Here is a 16,927-nt window from a genome sequence, read left to right as displayed (position 1 = left end):
TTTGCCATGAGCAGCCTTATGTGCTCAGTGACTTGGCAGACCCCTAACAAACAATAAGCCTGGAACGTCGAAGAATTCTTAGAAACTTATCAACTTGACCAAACATGGGCAAAATCAAATTCATAACAACCAGGAACTAACAAAATAAAACCATGTGTAATTTTTTAAAATAGTTACATAAATCATTCCAGACCTTGACTAAGAGCTGTAGTTTTGAATTAATAATTGCAAACCTTGTACTTTAACATCTTAGTGACCATTTTATGTTTTCAGATAACAATGATATATCAAAAATGAATATTTCAAATATCTTCAGTCAAAAAGTTTCAGAACTCGCACATAATTTTCTATTTATTCTACACAAGGAAAGCACATTTAACACAAGATGCCTAGCTTTCCCAATGAAAAGTGAGTTAAATCTTAAAATAGAATTCAAGATTATATTCAGAAAATACAGTAGACCCTCAAGATACTATACCCTGAAAGTGACATTTAGACGAAACTGGAAAGAACTGGCAGCCCTCCCATATAAAGATGACTCAGTGAAAGAGAAAATATGGCAATAAAATGAAAATTGTTCTTCTTCTTTCTGGCAATTCTCCAAGACCTCCATTACAGAGAGCAGGTAGCTGATTAGTTTAATGCCGAAATCACTCAACTGATTATCCCATTACATATTTGTTAAAATAAGAAAAGCAATTCCAACAAGGCAATTTTGGGGAAACAGACTGGTAATCGGCTGGCTCTGGACGATATTGAGGTAGTATGGCTGGAACCAGAAGACAGTCTTTTATATTTCATTTTCCCACACTAGCATCCCTTCTCGGGTCTTAACGCACATGGAATTGGTAGAAGATCGAGCTGACCTTCATGTGCTACATCTAGCTGTGTTTGACCCATAACTTCTCTTCCATACTATCTACTCTTACTCTTTGGGGAAAGTTTTGGAGAGAGCATTCACACGGAGATGTAAGTGACAGATATGTCTGAATTGATAACCCTTCTTGAATACCTTTGCATTTTCATTTTTTAAATGGAACCTCTGATTTTGGCATTTCAGATATCCGTGAAGCATTAGAGTATACAAAATTCACACACATAGCAACTTGCCATTTCATTATATTTACCCACCCCCCCCCAAAAAAAAAAAAACTGGCTTTGAATGATCCTATGACAATGACAGACCTTGTGATTTATTTAGCACAGACCTGCCACACAAAGATGCATCTCGAAGAGTGACACTCATTTGTCAGGAAGCCATGAGAAATTACCATTCTTTATTACCTTGCTTTTAGTTTTTCTTCCATGTCATTGAATTCTTCCAAATCTGATCCATGGTCCTTCATTCTGATACCTTAAATTATTCTGGTTGTTCAAGGTCTTTGTTGTTGACTGCAATAAACATTTCAAGTTCCCGGGAGCTCATTGTCAACTATTTCCTTATATGATGTCACTGCTTCAACCAACATATTTGCTCCTGTGATATAAGAGGGGTTTTTGTTGTTGTTGTTGCTGTTACACATGCCCCAAATGTATGATAGGGACAGATCTTCCCCTCTCTTGATCTAAATCTTCTTTTGCTTTCTACACAGTTCAGATCTCACTTCTTTCTTTGAATTGATGGCAACTGAAATCTTAGTTCTCTTAATGTCTGAGTGCCCATTTTACATTTCTAGTTAACATTGATATTTTAAAAATGAAGTTTCCAAGCTAACTATATTTTTATTCAAGAAGTTTTAAAACAGCCTGTAGCTATCTGCCTGTTTACCCATTCTAGCCCAGGAAAATACATTGAGAATAAGATAGGTTTCCTACTGAAAAGCGGCACCATTCTGAACAAGCTGATCTGAAGTGATCCGTCCCTTCTCTGAATTCCTATAGCAATTATTATATAAAAACTTAGTTTGGCATATATTGACCACCTTTGATATCTTCTGTATACTCTCTTAAATAATTATTTAAATTTTATTTAGCTACATGTATTTAAATCCCATTTACTTAATTACCTCAAGAATTTTTTGAACAGCAGAATCTATGATTATTTTAATGTTAGCCCCATAGGGAGACATTCACCTAGTAAACAAATTACAAATATTGGGTGGCTTCACTGTTTTTAAAAACACATCTAAGAATTTTTTCTATATGTAACTAAAATAGCGCTTATGTATTACATAATTAAAAAGAAACTTAATTCTTCCCTTTTTATTTATGGAGTAATTGCAGGAAAAGGGACAATAGGAAAACTGTTCAGGGATATAAGAATTAGAAACCATCACAGCTCTTCTCATATTAAAATTAAAATTTTCCTAAATTTATTGTTCATGCCTTTTTCATTAAATTGTTTTTAACGAGTTCCTAATGTAAATCTCCTTCAATTTAAATAAATTTTATTTCAAGATTGCTAACAAACATTAATAACAAAAAATTTTTAAACTACTATGCAATAATTATTTCTGAAATTTAATCTTCATGAGCTCTTGCTATTTATTAACTGAAAGTTTAGCTACAGAAAAATGATTCAACATCTGTTTCTAATGGCCCAAAAGCAAGCACTTTTTCTCCACCTTAAAATGAGAGAAGTGCTCTTTTTGCAAGGAAATCTCCTAGACCAAATCTCATTATCAGTGAAAAGAGACATGCAATTTGAAGTTATCACTTTTTAAAAACCACAATTATTGCCATAAAAAGGTAAATAAAAATAAGAGCATCAATAAATGGACTTTTGTTCAATGATAATGTCAAATTAATCAACATTAAAAGCAATCTTGGTGTAATGAAAGAAAAAAAGCCAAATGATTTCAAATAAATATTCTTTTTTTCTGGATAATACAGATTATAATCTATTGTCTCTAAATTTAGATCATTTTTTCTTCTAATTGGTCTCATACCACTATTAACAGTATTTTCTACATCTTGATGTTTTTGAATCACTTAGAGGAAAAAAAAACTATACCTAGTAGGGAAGAAATTAATGTAATTATGGAATCTCTATTAAGTCAAAGCTAAACTTTGAATTCTGACTTTGCTTAATGTTTTCCCAAATCCTTTTTTCACAATGACGTTTTAGAATACGCTTAAAGCAGTTAATTTGTCAAAGATAGATTAGTCTCTCCAGAAGACGATAACATAGTACGGTCTCAAGCTCTGTTGTTTTCTGACAGGCTGGACTCCCAGTTGCAGCTGTAGTCAGATCAGCTGCAGGTAGGGAAATTCCATATCGCTGAGTCCGTGCTTGACCTCAGTATCTGTTATTATAACCACTTCATAATGAGCCCATAAAGCAAGCACTGGATTGGGTGAGGAAAGACGTGACTGACATCAACAGGGTAATCTTATCTAACTGATCATTGAGCGGCTCCTCCACAGAGGGTCCTTCTGGTGAGTTTTCACCCAGGGCACAAGTGTTCTCATACTTGGGACCCACAGCAAGAGGCCCATCTATATTTCTGTTCGACAAGCCAGTCTGTCACCAGTCCTCTGGCTTTTTCTTTCTAAATCCCTGACTGGTCAATATAGTCATCAGCTACTCTGTGTGACCTGGTGGTGACTGGTTGTTCTTTCACCAAGAGACTTTTCTTGTCCCTTCAATGCTGCCCCTCAGATGGGCTGTACAGTAAACTAGTCCTCTGCCATCTGGGGTCAGCAATTTATTTCTCACCTTTAGAGGCTCAAATCTCCCTTCCCCCTAAGTCAACCGTTCATTGGAATACCCCTCCAAGGCCATTCTAGAGGGTCATAAGCAGAGCCTTAAGAGCAGGTACAGCAGGGATCAGCCACTCACTCATGCAACTTTCTTGTGCTTTCGGAACCTGATAAATCTGGATTTCATATTTACCATTCCCATTTATTGGTGGAGAACTCTTCAGCACACCCAGCTTAATGCTTGGAGAACAATATAGGAATAGTTCGTTTTTGGAGCTCAGGTTGCAGTTACCTGCCTGCAGTGTCTACCTTAGACCAGCAACAAGCTAAGAACAGTTAGCTGAAGAAGACATAGCAGTAAAACCTTAGTGGCTTTTGCTGTAGTTCTCTTATTTGGACTTGTATGTGCCTTATATAACACATCAGTCTTCCAAAGATATCACAAGCCCCATTGGATCTGTTGCTTCATAAGGGTCAAGGGGAAGAACTTCTTGTACTACAGCCTAGATTTGCTGGAATGCCTTCTCTTGCTCTGGCCCCACTATTTGTAAACTGTTTTGTAAGCAGTTCGCTTGATAAACATGTCAGAGCCACATATCCACATGTGTTATATATTAATCCAAAATCCAAATAAGTCCACAAACTATTGCATCTCTTCCTTATTAGTATAGGATAAAGAGGGCCCGTAGTAAGCTTTCACTTTGGAGGGGATATCTCAACAAACTCCAGACCACTGGACCCACGGAAATTTTAAGTAGCGATCCTTGAAGTTCGTGCGATCTATCCTTCATTCTCTTTCAAGTGCAGGTATTACTAAAACATTTATTTTACTACAACATGGCCCTAGAAGCATGATCGATATAATCTCCAAGCATTATATCCTAAAAGATAATAGGATAATTTAAAAAAAAGGCCTGGTGATGATAAAGTAATAAAAATCCCCGAAGACTAAATTATGACGTGGAGCTAGAGAATTACCAAAGATAAAGGTGAAGGTTTACATTTACCTCTACCAAATGAAAGCAAATGTCTTTGGGTGAGCTCTGCTTATTGGAATAGAGGAGACCTCCACCAGCCCCACCGCCACCCAAAAAAATGTTATATTGATAGCTACAGAGAAAGCCAGCTTCTAGGTATGTATTGGTTTGCCCCACTAAAGAGAACCATATGAAATAGCCACTGAATGGAATCATGAGATACTTATAAATACTATAATTCATTTTCCTTCCTAAGATCTACCTACCTGTCTTCTACACAGACCAAACAGGTAAGTTTAATGGAGATGCCTTAGAAATCATGACTGCATGGCTAAGTTCATGATGGTGGCTCTCATTTCTGCAAATCCCCCAGTGACGTGGCATTGCTTTGCACTTAGTATTTTGTTAGGGGGCAGCCTCTGCAGACTCTGCTATGCCAGTGCCACTATCGTAGTCTTAAGAGTGTGTGTCAGGGAAAGATCAGGGCATCTACCACTTTCTGAATAGATCTCATCCAATTATTCGCACAGGAACTAAGGAATTAATCATAGTATAGGTTTGGGGACTCGTTGAATCCAACATGAAAGGACCTTTGAACAATATTTTACTTATCGTCTAACATCCACCTGACCATGAGGGGACTCAAGGCTGAAAGCCATACTTCTACTCAGCAAACCTAGGGTTTTATATTGTTTTAATAGAGTTTAAGTAGGATTTCAGTGCCCTGACCACGTATTTTGATCTCAGGACTACATGATCACTTAGCCAACACCGAAGATCACTGTAGGCCTGACCAGCTAAGAGTAACTATATTCACCTTGCCTCTATCATGTAAGTAATTCTGTTTGGCCTCAATTCTGATGCAATCTCAACATGTGCACTAAAATCAGGGAAGCCCATTCCATTGATAATGTCAAATGTGCACACCCCCAGCTATACAGCACCAGAGAATATCACCCATGGCACTTTTCAAAGATTCTTGTTCTCTTCTCACTAATTTATATCTAAAGTTGAACGAAGATAATGTCTCCTGGCTCTCTTGGGACAAGTGAACATAAATTACTCCCATATTCTTATCTCTGTATGATTTTGGATTCTTCCTCCTACATTATGCAGACAAATTTCTGTCATCTCAACTTTATTTAGCATAGACTAGCACTAAGTCCATTTCCTAACGGGAATTTTTTTTTCTGATATAAAATTCTTCTCCTGCAAAACTGTCAACTAGTATAAGGGTGGAATACAAAATTCATTAGCTATGTAAGGATCAACAGTTTACCTCCATGAACCCGTGCTTAGAAAATTACTGGAAAATATGCTCTACCAAAAGAAACTACAAAGACATGTGGTACAGAAAACAGAAGATCAACATAAAAAAGAGGCAGAGAAAATATATAGGATAATGGTGGAGGCGGAGGTCAGAGGAGAAGAGTTGTGCACAAGCACAGAGAGCAGCTTGCCTGGATTTAAGCAGGTCAGCAAGCACCAGGAGAGAGTTCTTCAAAAATATGAATATGTCACTTAGATGTTTGATGGATATTTGTGGCTTGAATTAGGAATAAGTATACATAAAATCAAATCAAAAAACAGTTGGTAAGACATTTCATAACTCCTTCTGGGAAATAAAAACAGCTACGGGGTATCTTAAGTCTCATCACCAGTGATTAGTGTTTCCATAGTCATTATAATCTAAATCCTGAATACGGATCTAACTAAAATTGTGTTCTAACTATAATAACAGAAATGCAACACAGGGAAAGAGAGAGAGACTGTGGGACTAGAAAGGCAAGCTTCATTCTTTTCCATATCTATAGTTAATACTGAAAATCACAAGGTCAATAGGTTGCAAAATAAGAATGTTCAAGGGACTGGGAAGGAACAGGAGGACCAGCAAGAGCCGTAGAGGACCTGTGTTTGCCACCAGCAAACCTTGCAGAAAAATTTGGGTATCTCGATCATGGGTCTGAATAAACTCGATACAAGGAAATTCTCCTTTGCCGAAGGGGAAAATTATCATAAATAGGTATAATACAGGTATCTAAAAGAATTTATAGAGTGTCAGGCAAATTTCATCGCATCTAATCTTGACAAAAACTACATGAGATAGAAATTACTTCAGTGTTACAGATGAGAAAATTGGGACTCAAAAAGCTTCAATAACCTCCCCAATGACTCTCGGTTAGTCAGTAGCGGACCCAGGAATCACACAGGGAACCATCGGGGGCCAAAGTCCGTGTTCTTTCTATTATAAGTGCACTACCCTCAGTAAAATATCCTGATAGAATGGCTAAAAGAGCCTTGGGCAGGGCCTGTAATGAACGGATTCCAAATGTATTGTGAGGGAAAGAAGTACATCCCTAGCGGGAGGAACGCCGCAGTGTGCGCTGAGAAAGGCTAAGAACAATCAGCCCGATTGTAAGAAGGTCACATTATAAAAAGGGGGCACTGATGTTTGTTAGCTTTAATGCGGAGATGGTATTCATTCCACAGGACTTTTCTCATTAATATCAGGGGGAATAAAGAACACTTCAGCCGTAATGCTACTTCCTTTATTTATAAAATTAGATTTTTCTGACAGAGGGACAAACACTCATCCATCTGGAACACTCCCACGTCACAAGAACAGATGTTTAAATGACCCACAACAAGAAGAAAAGTAAATACAGAAGAAGATCTCTTGCCAAAGCAAATTATTGTAGGAGCGTCAATCTCTCTTGCAGTCAGGAGACTGTCCACTGAACTAGGTTACGGGCCTGGACACAGGCCTCTTGGGCCAAAGTGAGTCCATTTCCATGTAGTAGTTCCGTCTTCAAAACAAAACCACAAATAAAAACAAATACTTCTGTCTCCTTCTGTGGAAGTTCTCACCTAACAGTAACCCACAATTGTTCAGAAAAGCAACTGGTGGAACCTTGATCAAAACATTCTTGTCAGGTTTATCTTGAGGTTTATGAAATAATACAACTACTTGAGCTCCTTCCAATAAACACTTATCGTCTAAGAACTTTTTAAAAGGCTATTTCTCAAGTCTCTTTGACCTTCTCTGGACTCCGTGACATCATCTTCACGAACAGGAATGTTATATAATTGTAGGCTTAGGCTGAATTGTTTTGGATAATGTTCTCTATGGACATACATTATGAAAACAGTACTTAGATTTGTTCGTATAATTATCACCTAAAGCATTTAGCTGTTAACATAGTGGGTGTCAGAGCAAATTGCAGGGATGGGAAAGAGCTGCAGATGTCCCGCCAATTATTTTAAGTACTATTATAATAAAAATCGAATGACTTGGATGGTTAGGTTAATAACATACTAAGAAAAACCATTTGACTTTTTAAAAGCAGTTTGAAGTTATATTGCACTTTCGTGCAATATTGTGCTAATCTAACAAAGAGTCTGTCTTACAGTCTCAGATCCTGACTTGGCATGCTGAATGAGAACATATTATTCAAAGTTTTTGCCTATGGCCAAGCTTTAAAGAAGGTAATTATGATTCCAGGTATTTGAGCACAAAAGAGGTTCAGCTGTTTACACATTAGGCACAATAGGTGAGCTGTTACCTAGGTTTGAAATAGAAATCTCAAATGGGAAAGAAAATTATGTAGGCTAGTTTGAAAAAAATCATAATTCTATCAAGGTATATGTCAAATTGTAACTTATCCTAAAATACCTACACAAAAGAAGTATATTTGTAAATTGTCTCTTTCTAATAAAGGCTCGTCAGGTATGAACTCCTGCTCTCCTGCAATCCTATTCATCCCACAGTTTCTCGTATACGCTGTGGAGACGAGATTCTGAATGCCAGGGTCACTTAAAGCTTCAGCAGAAATGAAAACTAAATGTGCCCTAAGAGACCTTCTGCAGCCCTGTAGTAGAACTGGGTCAAGAACTCACACCCTCCCTTTCACTACTTCAGGGATCAAACAAATAAACTCGAGGATGGTGGGCGGAATCTTGTATTCGTGTCTCCGGGCTGATAAAGTCGCCTCTGACTCACATAGAGGTTCAGAGCTAAAATTGTAGTTTTCCACACCCATACATGCATAAGTCTCATTGGATTCCCCTGCGATTTTATTAGTCAGGCTCTTCAAGATGACAAGGAACAGAGATACGGCAAGTTTACTCTGACTGATGTGAGTTTTTGTAAGAAAACACCCAGAAGTAGGTAGCGAAGAAAGCCATCTCCGCAGCAGTCAGATGGACTCCTGCCTCTCTGGTTCTCTTCAAGTTTCTAAGCAATCTACTGTCCGATCAATGTGTTTCAGAGTTCTTTGAAAGAAATGATCCAATTGGGGTCAGCCAGGCAGAGCTCATTGAAGAATAACCCTAAAAGACAGTTCTCAATCCAGGCCACCTTCTAGATCACCAAGTTCCTAGGTGCTCAGCCTGTGGCTAGCTGCCATTTGGCAATCCATAAGAAAGGAACAAGCTTGTAGTAGCCACGTTCTAGAAAGGAGCTGTGGATACTCAAGTACTCAGAGTGACGTGGAATCCAAAGCAGTTTAAAGCCGGGCTCTGTTTTCAGATTGTCTGCATTAAATCCTGAATTTACTATATCCAAGCCCACACACCCCATGGAAGGGATTTGATCATCCTACGCCTTGGTTTCCCTATCTGTACAATAAGTGGATTAGTATTATGTATCTCATAGCGATCTTACGATTAAATGACATAATCCATGTAAAGAACCACGCAGAGAGATCAGATAGTATAATTGTTTAGGAAAAGCCATTAAATCATGCTTAACTATTAATCATTTGAATATCCATTTGCATACCACTAAAAATCTCAAGGACCACAGTATGCACATGTATATTTGGGAAAACACTGCACGTGAGAACCTCGAAACCCTGCCTTGAATCCTTTCATAATGTGAAAATACTGTCCTGTTTGAGGGTGGTTCATTTTTCAATTCTATATGGAATTTCTGTATAGTGAACTTGTGGAAAATAGGGGCATATCACGATAAGTCTGGATGGTTCATGATTTATGAACAAAAGTATTTTTTAAAGTAATATAAAACAAACATCGCTAAGGTATATTCACGCCTTGCTCTTGACATGCAAAATCATATCTACATGTACCATCATTGTTCAAGGACTCTTTCTTATAAGGAAACAGAGATAAACAATAAGAGGCCTTCTATCGTGAACCCCGGTGCCCATGAGAAAGGCTGTTCGACTTCTGCCTTCACACAGCTTGACAGATGTATGCAACAAAAGGGACACACATGGTCTCAGTTTCAGCCTGATCTAGGCATTAATTAATTCCTACCTATTAGCTCCATGACTTTAGGGAGATTAGTCAGTCTCTCAGGGTCTCAATTTCCTCACACCAATGAAACCATATTCTCAGGGGTGGGGCCCAGGTGCCATAGTTTTAAACTCCCAGGTACTTTTGCTGTGAAGTCAGGTTTAAAAGCCCACACTCTAAAACTGGTGGTTTTCAGACAATGGCACGCCCCACAGTCAGGCTGGCAAATCCCACCTGCAGGGTTTCGGACTCTGTAGATCTGAGGTGGGGCATGGGATTTGTATTTCCAACAAACTTCGGGTAACAGTGATGCCGCTAGTCCAGGGACCACGCTTTGCAAACCACTCCTCTGAATGTATCTGCTTGTTGCCCTTGCATGGCACCTCTGAATGCCCAGCAGCAAGTCAAACTCCCCCGTCTCCTAATTTTTCTTTTCCATTCCCAATCCCCCCAACAATATATTTTTTTTAAGATTTTATTTATTTATGTGACAGAGAGACAGCCAGCGAGAGAGGGAACACAGCAGGGGGAGTGGGAGAGGAAGAAGCAGGCTCCCAGCGGAAGAGCAGATGTGGGACTCGATCTCGAAACACCGGGATCACGCCCTGAGCCAAAGGCAGACGCTTAACGACTGCGCTACCCAGGCGCCCCTCCCCCCAACAATATTAACGACAATATTAATGTGCTTTGTCTATGTCCATTACTCTTTACTCTTTGTAATTATTTTAATCAAAGCTCCAAAACCAGAATGTTATACAGTATTTGTTTAGAACTCCGTTGTTTTTCCCAGTCTCCCAATTACCCCAAGGGCAAAAACATGCTCTATTCATTTGGGCATCACTGGCTTTGAGGAAAATGCCTGGCACATAATAGGAGCATAATAAATGCTTTGTGGAACGCAAATAGCCCATAAACCAAAAATACTTATCTAACACCTAGTATCAGACCTGTTTCTCTGAAAAAGATTAACTCTAATCAATGAGGATGTAATCTTTATCACCATTTACCAGGACCTTTCAGTTATTTTAAGAAATGTGAACAGTGTTTTGCTTGGTAAGAAGAGCCACATGTTTTTATAGCCTTATTCTTGCTAACATTTTTTCACACCTCTGTTCCTCAGTCTGACTCTGCTCCTCTCCAGCAGCCTACACAGGCTAAGCTTGCTACCCACACCCCCCTAGCACTTACCACATTGTGACAAAAACATACCAAATTTTCCAGACAGGGGTTTCTTACTTTTTAAACAATATTAAAATAGAAAACATCAACAGGAAAGTTGACCCTGTTCAGATCTACGGTCTAGGTAAGTAAACAGAATGGAAACTACAACAGAAACGTTTGAATTAGCCCCAGTGGTTCCCGCTGAGGTAATTGGCCCAATGTCTGTGGAGTATGTCTACTTAATAAGGTGGAGACCAAGACTGTGCCTGTTATCCTTTAACCTCAGGGTCTGTTTATAATTTGTTATTCATTAAACAGCTAATTCTTTACCAGGAGGCCAAAAACTAGCTATCTTTGCCATGATATAGTATCCTAAGTCCTGTTGCTGCTTGTTCTGACCTTTCTTTAGCAGACATAATTACAAGTAAGCTCAAGGAACAAAAGCACTCAAAAAGGAGAAGCAAAAGCAGAAGAGGAGGAGGAGGGGGAGGAGGAAGAAGGTAGAGGAGGAGAAGAAGAAGGAGAAGGAACACTGTGACACTAGATGTGCCAAGGCCTAGTGAAAGCTCTGGAAACAGTCTTCAGTAAAACAGGGTGTTGGTTGGATCCCAATGGGCGATGGGGGAAGACGGCTTTGTTTGTTTGCTTGTAGGTTTTTGTTGTTGTTGTTGTTGTTGTTGTTGTTGGGGTTGGGGGAGGGGGTATTGATACTGACATTAAAGTCAATATTATTCTGCTGGGCAGGAAGACGAATGGCCAGAATTGGCCAGAGGAAAATGCTGGGATCTTTTACTCCAGAATGCAAGAGACTCAGAGAAATCTCAGAAATGAGATAGTGCCTGAAATGAAGTGCTTGGAAAACAAAGCAACAAACAAATCTGTTAGCATAGCAGCCTAGTCTTAAGAACAAAAATGACAGAAGACTCCTCCTCTTTAAATGTAAGGAAAGAATATGAATTTGCCTACTTAATGAAACTGCTTGAAACCCTCCCTATTAAGATTTCCCGAAAGAGTTACACACTCATGATTCTCTTACTATTTTACCATCTTCTTAACAAATCATATCTCCAAATCCCCAGGCATGTTCCCCTAATCTCAACAATCCCCCCACCTGTAGCTTCAGTCACTTGAGAAATATTTTCTACATGCATACTGTCCTTAAAACTCTATACTGATTGAAGAAACACACACTTGCGCACACACACACACACACACACACACGATGAATTCAGTCTCTGTCCTCACACAACTTTTAAGTTCCAGAAAACCTGATTTTAAAGAACATTTAAAAAATAAATTTAAAAAAATGTTAAAGATTAGACCATCTTTATCATGAAGAGTTTTAGAATTAGTTATAAGCAGACAACAGAGGCTAAACAAGTCTTAAATGATGGCCTCTGGATACTGAGAGAATAGCAGAGATGCAGAAAGACAGTTGCTGTGTGTGAATAAACACTGCTTCACGAGGAACCATCATCCTCCTCACCACCACAGAATCTCCTCCGGAAGGAAGTTACTAACATCAGTGAAGTCTGTAGGAGCAAAAGCTTAAATTATCACTTTAGAGTCATAAAGAAACTTATCAGGAGGGGAGCCACCTGTATTTCTTTGTTTTCATAATGTGGATCAGAATACAAAATTGGAGAATTATTGCTAAGAAATTTTTAAGAATATGGTATTCATACTTCATTGTATTGCAGAAAACAGGAATAATTTCCCCCTCACATAAAACAATCACTATCCCCTGTTTACGTATAAGTTTGAACAACACAAAGTACAGTATCATCACTGTTTGTGAATCCATATCACCAAAAAAAAAGTGTTGTTATAAATGCAATTTTCTTTTTTCTTTTTTTTAAGATTTTATTTATTTATTTTCTTTAAATAATTTTTTATTATGTTATGTTAGTCACCATACAGTATATCCTTAGTTTTTGATGTAGTGTTCCATGATTCATTATTTGCGTATAACACCCAGGCACTTTATTTATTTATTTGACAGAGAGGGAGACAGCGAGAGAGGGAACACAAGCAGGGGGAGTTGGAGAGGGAGAAGCGGGCTTCCTGCTGAGCAGGGAGCCCGAGGCAGGGCTAGATCCCAGGGTCCTGGGATCATGACCTGAGGCGAAGGCAGATGCTTAATTACTGAGCCACCCAGGCACCCCATAAATGCAATTTTCTGCTCACCAGAAATTCTCTGCCATGTGGTTCTTTGTAGAGTTGTGTTCTTCTCTTAAACCATTTGATTCACCTCCATTCACGCCTGAAAATGGATTCTGGAAATTTTTGTTGTTTTTTTGTTTTGTTTCATTTTATTTGTAGATTTTATTTATTCATTTGAGAGAGAGAGAAACAGAGAGAGTACAAGCAGGGGGACAGGCAGAAGGAGAGGGGGACGCAGGCTCCCCACTGAGCAGGGAGCTAGATGTGGGGCTTGATCTCAGGACCTGGAGATCATGACCTGAGCCAAAGGCAGACGCTTAACCAACTGAGGGACCCAGGTGCCCCGAAAATTTTTGTTTTCTTGTCAGGGAATACGTGCTTAACCTTGATTATCATGCTATATACCTTGAGTCCAGAAAACATTTTAATGTAGCCAAAGCTTGGTATGTTGCAACCTAGCACACTGCATATTGGGATAGATTGTACCATACATAGCAAGTAGTCAAGGGCGGTGTTACTGAAACAGAGCAAAAATTCTCCCCTTGTTATTTTGGGATATTTCAAAAACGTGCCTCTGAGCTCTAGCATGGGGCTTGATTAATGCATGATTTCCTCTTTAAAATTAGAAACAGGAATCGAGAATGAAGCTTAATAATTTTCATTTGCTCTTCTTTTCCAAGCATTCTAATTAAGGCCTGGTTCCCAGACCTGATTAAGCAGCTCCTACATCTGACTGCAGTTTTTAGTTATCCCTGCAAGGCAGGAACTCGAGCTTATTTGGAGTGAATGGGAACAATCTGGGGAGGAACAATGAGGTGGGATATGCTTGGGGGGGCGGGGGGTGTTGTTTGGTTTTGGTTTTGCTCTTGTAATTAGAGTTTGCCATGTCCGTTGCAGAGTGTAACAGCACGATTCAACAGCGAACGTCAAAAACGTCATTCTAAGGAAAACACCATTACTTTAGGACTCTCAGAGCATTCTGTCAAGAATATTCTAGTTTCCTTTGAATTCCTTGAGTGCAATGGTACAAGAGCAATATGTACTTTGTTTTATACTGTCTTAAGAAAATGTAAAAGATGTATGTGCTATCACTATCCAATGCTCTCAACCTCTTGGATTCACTGTAATCATAAAATGAATTTGACGTATATTTTTTATGGCTTTCAGGGGGCAAAAAGATGAATAAAGGAACAGTAATTGTCAGGGCTCCTGGCTGGCTCAGTCGGTGAGCGTGCGACTCTTCACCTCGGGGTGGTAAACTCGAGCCCCATGTTGTAGAGATTACTTAAAAAATAAAGTCTTAAAAAAAAAAGAAAACAGCAATCATCAAACATGAATTTCCTCAAAACTATCTTTCTATTTGAAGATAATGGCCCTGAATTCAGAACATTAATTTTTGAAACATTGAAAAGTTGCACTGTAATACAGTCAGTGGCCATTAAATGTTTCTGGCTAATATTTAGAAAATAGATAACTAAGTTGTCCCTTGTATCAAAGGAGTAAAAGTTGAAACTTGTCTTATGCAAATCATATAATCATGTTTGAGTAAAGCCAATTTCTCAGAAGATACATAGATGTCCTCCCAACCCTCATTTTTTAAATGAATTTTTAGTTACCACAGCAGAGCCCGGCCGTGAGTGGGGTCCAAACCTGAGACGCAGGGAGCTAGACTTCGCTCATACATTCTTTCTCTATAGCTTGTCTCTGCACTTCCATCCTCTGCATTCTACCTTTCTACCTCCTAACTCAAAAAATACCTACTTGTTTCATCTTCCCAGGGTCATGTGAACTCATCCCCACCAGTCACTGAAATTACTAAGTCAGAGTGTTTTACCAAGTCCCTTCCTTGCCACTCCCATTGCCAAGAGTCCATGCCAGACCAATATTCCTTTGCTTCAGGGTTGGGTTGCATTGCCCTCATTGTTCTCAATGCTTTCTCTCCCTCTCTGTCTCTCTCTCCGCCCACCCCCATGTCCACCTACAAATCGGAGTCACATTGCTCTTCTTTAAACATCACTTCATTTACCTATTCTCCAGTTTAAAAATCTCAGCTACATCCAGATTGATCATCAGGGACCTTTAAATCCTACATGCCTGACTGTCTCTGAGCCTCCCTTCCAAACCAGCCTTTACCATTAATACTTGCGTATCTAACCCCCTGAAAGAGTTCAAATAACTGGTGGCTCTTATCGATTCCAATACAACAGGTCTGATGTGGAGCCTGGGATTCTGCTGTGACATTGTTGCTAGTGGTACACACTACATTTTGAAAAACAAAGATTTAGACACTGTTCTCTTTGGTCATGGAAACACTGGCCTCTGGCAAGGGCTTATTTGAAGGATCAGAAAAGAGAACTAGATACAATATCTCATATCTGATCAAATCAAGTAAAAGATGGGGCAAACCTTAAGCTCTCTTCAAAAGTTATATAGTAGTGCATGATTAATTGATAACTGTGTACATATAAGCCATAAAATTATCTATATCCTATGGAAGTAAGGAAGGAAAAGAAGGAAATAAAGAAAGCCCAATATTAACAATTGAAACTTCTAAAACAATTGTCCAACATATTTATAAGCTACATAAAACCCAAATACTACCACAAATAACATGACCAAACTTTGTCTGAATACTGTACTTCTGTCCTGGTCATCAAGAATTTATTTGCTTTTGCTCAGTCACTGCCCTCCCACCTGCAGTGATCCATGACCTGGATTCTCTCCATTTGTTCCACTACCCAGAGTCCAACACCCTTTAGCAAATGGCACCTCTTGCCTCTTTAAATCCCTGCATCACTGGGAAAACTAAAACTATGCTCTTCAAAAATCCTAGAGGGCCAATGTTATAGAGTTATATACTTTTTTTTAAAGCACCCTTTTGTTTTAAGAGGTCCATGATTTCTATGTTGTTTCCTAAGTAGAGTATTGACAGAGATCAATAATCCAATAGAATAATCTTTGACATTGCACAGGAACCGCTCTTAATAACACTGCCTAGAAAAGTGGTGGAAAGTAAAATTCAACATATTCATGATAAAAGTTTGAATCCTCTGCTCTTTCATCTGGGCTGCCAACACGCCATCCAGACTGAAGAAGACCCAGAAATCTGGGGGCCGCGGGAGCCATGGCCACGGCCCCATCGACAAACACCAGAAGCACCCAGGAGGCCTGGGTGTTGCTGGTGGCACACATCACCACAGGATAAACCAAGATAGACATCACCCAGCTTACTTTGGAGAAGCTGAGATGAGACATTCCCACTTGCAGAGGAACCAGAGCTTCCACCCAACTGTCAATCTTGATAAACTGTGGACCTTGGTCAGTGAGCAGACACATGGGTAAATGCTGGCAAAAACCATACAGGAGCTGTTTCTATCATTGCTGTGGTGTAATCGGGCTACTACACAGTTTGGGGAAAGGGAAAGCTCCCCAAACAGCCTGTCATCATGAAGACCAAATTCTTCAGTAAAAGAACTGAGGAGAAGATTAAGGGTGTGGGGGAAGGCTGAATCCTAGCAGCTTACAGCCAGGTGGAGAGAGGTTCATTAAATGCTAACAAGTGCTTTTCCAAAAAAAAAAAAAAAAAAAAGAATCATCTGAACTCTGGGGCATCAAAGAAAGCTTTTCTCGTATGGAAGATGGATTTAGCATTTCAGTAGGTCTTCCGTAACTATAGCTCAGTATTTATACAATGGAAAATTATATAAATTTGATAGAGTAAGCATTTT

General features: G+C 39.1%; 1 pseudogene; it reads left to right on the top strand.

Moving 5' to 3' along the window:
* Positions 1 to 16,256: 16,256 nt before the first annotated feature.
* Positions 16,257 to 16,708, top strand: LOC100464415 (annotated as a pseudogene).
* The last annotated feature ends 219 nt before the right edge of the window (positions 16,709 to 16,927 follow it).

This window comes from Ailuropoda melanoleuca, chromosome 7 (genome assembly GCF_002007445.2).
Source record: "Ailuropoda melanoleuca isolate Jingjing chromosome 7, ASM200744v2, whole genome shotgun sequence".
In the NCBI taxonomy this organism is placed as follows: Eukaryota; Metazoa; Chordata; class Mammalia; order Carnivora; family Ursidae; genus Ailuropoda; species Ailuropoda melanoleuca.
The sequence above is the reverse complement of the archived record's forward strand: the minus strand, read 5'-3'. Positions and strand labels throughout refer to the sequence as shown.